The sequence below is a fragment of the Bison bison genome, unplaced genomic scaffold, assembly GCF_000754665.1.
Source record: "Bison bison bison isolate TAMUID 2011002044 unplaced genomic scaffold, Bison_UMD1.0 scf7180017864487, whole genome shotgun sequence".
In the NCBI taxonomy this organism is placed as follows: domain Eukaryota; kingdom Metazoa; phylum Chordata; class Mammalia; order Artiodactyla; family Bovidae; genus Bison; species Bison bison.
Genome location: NW_011495047.1, coordinates 11,173,492 through 11,178,771, shown reverse-complemented (window position 1 = coordinate 11,178,771; position 5,280 = coordinate 11,173,492).

The window sequence follows — 5,280 nt, the reverse complement described above, 5'->3', positions numbered from 1 at the left end:
TCCCTTGGACTGCAAGGAGATCCAACCAGTCCATTCTGAAGGAGATCAGCCCTGGGATTTCTTTGGAAGGAATGATGCTGAAGCTGAAACTCCAGTACTTTGGCCACCTCATGCGAAGAGTTGACTCATTGGAAAAGACTCTGATGCTGGGAGGGATTGGGGGCAGGAGGAGAAGGGGATGACAGAGGATGAGATGGCTGGATGGCATCACTGACTCGATGGATGTGAGTCTGAGTGAAATCCGGGAGTTGGTGACGGACAGGGAGGCCTGGCGTGCTGTGATTCATGGGGTCGCAAAGAGTCGGACACGACTGAGCGACTGAACTGAACTGAACTGAACTGAGTGTGTATATGTCAAGCCCAATCTCTCAATTTATCCCTTCCCTCTACCCCTGGTGGGGATAAATCTTAAGTTTGTTTTCTATGGTACATATATATAATAGAATAATACTCAGCCATAAAAGAGAATGAAATAATGCCATTTGCAGCAACATGGATGGTCCTAGAGACTGTCATATTGCGTGAGGTACAGAGAAAGGCAAATATCACATCATATCACTTATATGTGGAATCTAGCATAAAGGTTTTGAAGATCATCCATACTGTGGCATGAATCAGAAATCTGTTCCTTTTTATCAGTGAATAGTATTAAGTTGTATGGATATATCATGTTTTATTTACCCATTCACCATATCCATTCACCAGTTGATGGGCATTTGGGTTATTTCCAGTTTTGGGCTATTATGAACAATGCTATTATGTACATTCATTTACATGTCTTTTTGGGGATACATCTTTTTATTTCTTTTGGCTTTCTTCTTAGAAAAGGAATTTCTGAGTCTAATGGTAAATTTATATTTAAGTTTTTAAGAAATACACTGTTTTCCAAAAGGGTTGTACCATTTTACATTCCCATCAACAATGTGTGAAAATTTCACTTTTTCCACACTTACTGTTGTCTATCTTCTCAACTGTAGCCACTCTAGTAGATGTATAGAGATATCTCATTGTGATTTCAATTCTCATTTCCCTAATAACCAATCATGTTGAGTATCTCCTTATGTACTTATTAGCCATCTGTGTATCTCCTCTTACAAAATGTCTATTCAGATAATTTGCCTATTTAAAAATTGGGTCGTTTGTCATCTACCTATTGAGTTGTAAGAGTTCTTTATATGTTTGAATATTAGTCCTTTATCAGATGAATGATTTGTACATAGATAAATGATTTATACATATTTTCTTCACATATGGCTTGTCTTTTCATTTTCATAGTGTCTTTTGAAATGTAAAACTTTAAAAATTGACAAGGTCCAGTTTGTCATGTTTTTCTGTTACAAATTATGCATTTAATGTCATATTTAAAGTCTCTTTGCTAAACCTAAGTTCACAAACATTTTCTCCTATTTTTATTCTAAGAAGTTTAATAGTCTTAGGTTCTTTCATTTATTTATGATTAAAGCTAATTTTTTCCATATTTGATATCTAGGTCCTCAGCAGCATTTGTTGAAAAAAATTATCCTCTTCCCATTGAATTGTTGAAAATCATTTGTACAGAAATGTAAGGTTTTATTTCTGAACTTTTAACTTCATCCTGATGATCTACAATATAGATCATATGTAGATTCTATATGTCCATTCTATGTCAACACCACATTGTCTTGATTATTGTAAATTTATAGTAAGTTTTTTAATTGGGATAATATAAATACTCCAAATTCGTCTTGCATTTTCAAATGTTTTATTTTTTTTAGTTCCTTTGCATTTCTATATACATTTTAAGATAAGCTTGTCAATGTAACTTTTTGCCAAAGACAAACAAATAAACCCTGCTTAGTTTTTGATAGGAGTGCATTGAATCTATACATCAATTTGGGGATAAATGCCAAATTTATCACCAACAATACTGAGTCTTTCAATCTAGAATATTTAAATGTATGTTGTTTAATTTCCAAATATTTGGAGATTCCCAGATTTCCTTTTGTTGATTTTTTAAAAAATAATTTAGATGATCTGTGATCAGATGCCATATTTCATATAATTTCAATCCTTTAAAATTTATTAAAACTTGTTTTATGGCCATGGTATTTTCTAGAGAAGGTTCCAGGTGTGCTACACTAGAAACAGAATTTTAGACAAGGAAAATATTTCCTAATGATAAAATAATCACCCAACGACTACAGGTTATCAAGCGTGCTTGAGACATTCTCCAGCAAAGACCATAAATTAGGCCATAAAACAAGTCTCAAACAATTTCAAAACACTGAAGTCATACAAAGTATGATGTTTGGTCACAAGGAAATTAAATTATAGTATCAGACAAAATAGACTTTAAGACACACATACATAGAAAGCGTTTGTTGTATCAGGTTGGTTGATAGAGTTGTTCAAGTCTTCTATATCCTTTCTGGTTCACTGTCTAGTGATTACATCAGTTCCTGAGGGTGGAATAGTGAATCCCCGATTGTTATTATTGAGTTTTCAATTTCCCCTTTCAATTCTGTCACTTCTAACTTTATGTATTTTGAGATTCTGTTGTTTTTTATTATATCTTTCTGATGATTTGACCATTTAATAATTATGAAATATGCTTCTTTGCCTCCTACTATTTCTGCTTTTGAAGTCTATGTTATCTGATATTAATAGCCACTTGAGATTTTTTGTGAATGCAGTTTGCACCATGTACTGTTTTTTTCCAAACTTTTGTTTTCAACCTGTTTGTGCGGTGTCATCAGTTTTGTTTTGATCTCCTTACTTTCATTTATAAGCTGGGCTTCCTGAAGATCACACTTGTATCTTTCTGGTACAGCGGTTAAGTCAACGATTTCACACAGCCTCAAATCAGAACATCAAAGAATTTCAAAATTCTTACCCAAAGTTCATCAGTTTTATGTAAAGTATATGAACACTTCTCAGATTGTCTTTTGCATTTGATTGATTTCCATAGTGTCAGAATGGTTGTTTTTGTTAATTTAATCCCAGTTTGTAGTTGCTTTGTGGGGGGATAAGTTTTGCTAATCTCCTTACTCAGCCACAAGTGGAAGTCCCCACTTCTGCAGAGAATTTTTTGGCATGGTTGCAAAATGGTTTGCATATATCAGACTCTTTTCCCTGTAAGCCTTTGGTGGGTTCTTCAAAGACTTTTCAGTTGGGTCTCTCCAACTGCAACTCCTGTGATACAGGCTGTGCATTTTCTTCCTTCAGCTGATTTTCTCCCATTTAGTTGGTTTGCCAGTGGCCCACTCTGTACCAACCCTTGATATCGTGGGTCCACAGTTCTTCCAGGTAGTTCTCTTTGATAAGGTCTAAATATGTCTCCTGGCTCACTTTCTCACCCATGTGGCCCACATATGCTTGTCGGGACACATGTATTAATCCTTGTCCTTGCAAACGTAGAGTGCCAACCTTCCCAATAAAGCAACTTCTCTCCTTTGATCCACCACCAAATCAATTTACCATCTGTGTCTTGCCTTCTATATTTTCAGGCTGGAGTCTGGCACTGTCCACAATTTCCAACTTCAGGAAGCACTTAGGTCCTTGAGTCATCCCCCTCAAGCTGTTCTCACTAGGGGAGTAAAGGGAAGGAATTTTGGTGCAGGCATCTCAGAGAAATCTTCCTCATTATATTTTTTCTCAACTTCCATGCTTCTGATTCTTCTTATCTGAAGGAGTTTTTGGAGGCATGAAAGCACTTCCCAGATACTTCCTTTTGAAAATCTGCTTCTCACTATGAAACATTATTTGAGAATTTCTTATCTATTGCATCTTGCTGCCTCATTAAAAATTCCAATTCAGCATCCCATTACACTTGTGTTTATTTTTAGAGACTTCTTCTGGTCCCCTTCAGACTAAACAATGTTTCTGAAAGTTACGGGATGTTCATAGATGTTATGTGAAAAACAGGTCCTGTGAGGAAAGAACTTTGGGGAGCACTGTGCTGAGCTAAGTTCGGGAGATCTCTTTTGCTGTGGACCTTCTAGAACTTTCCATATGCTAACAGGCACTGTGAAGTTTCAAGGGGTGTGTGTGTGTGGAGGTGGGTAGAATATATACAGTTTTTCTTGAGCTTCTTTGATCATGAAAAACACTTCCTCTGCCTTGTTTGGCAAGCCATTTAAAGGAATTAGCGTTCTATAGAATGCATTTTGGAAATTGCATTTTGGCCTGGAATCACAATTGGCCTGGAAGTTACCAGTGGAAAGGGACGGTATTTTCTTCTTCATCCAAAGGCAGGCAATCTACCACTGACCTTCACTGCATCCGATCCATCGTGATTCTGAAAGTTTCATGTGCTTTCATTTATTTTTTAACCTGCATGAAATTGAGCTTTCTTTCCCACTAGATTAAAATCCAAATTGATGGAAACCCCATCCAGTGCAACTTTGCAGCTCCAGGGCTTATCGCAATGCCTGAGACTTAGCAGGATGAGTGAATAAACAGCATTAGTGAAGGAGTGTTTTGCTGCTGCTTCTGCTCCTGCTTCTTTCTGTTAAAGAAAGTAAGAAAAAGTCCCTACACTAGAGTCCAAAACCACATATATGCATCCATCAAATATGCCTATTTTGTGTTTATGAAACTCCCCCAAAATATCTAAAAATCTGTGCTCATGACTATCTGCAAGAGGATTCATTAGATGTCCTTGCTTTTTCCAAAGGCAACCAGGGTGGGTTTTCTCTTTCTTTATTTTTGTGTATGATTGTGTACACACAGCTGAAGAGATGAGTCGCTGAGAACTTTCCAAAAGAAATGAATGGGATAAAACAGATTGCCAAGTTACTGAGTGGTAATTAAGAACAGATTCCTAACATCATCACTTTACCATGTTTAAGGTCTTTCCTTTAAAAGACAAAACCACTGAATGATGAAACGCGTTATGCTTCTTCTGATGTCCCTGGGCCTCCCCCAGGTCCCTGCTCAGTTGCATACACACACATGTGCCAGCCCAAAGTCATACAGACCTGACGATTCCAAGCAACCTCCATTTATTCTTCAACGGAGAAAAATGAGTGTGTGTGTGTTTTCCCCATCTCCAGTCCCAGTATAGATCAGGTGGGACGATTTCTTTCTCTCAAACATTTCAAAAGACAATTTCACCTTGAACTTGATTGCAGCACTCAGCCCTGAGCATGATTCTTCAAAGAGTCTTAAGCTACCGAAGGCGAGACCATCATGGGAGTTTGTATGCAGCCCCCGACTGCAAGGGCTCTGTCTCCAGAAATAACATAAGCTGCTGTGGCTACCAGTGGGCATGGCCTTTCCCCAGGCTGGGGACCCTAGACT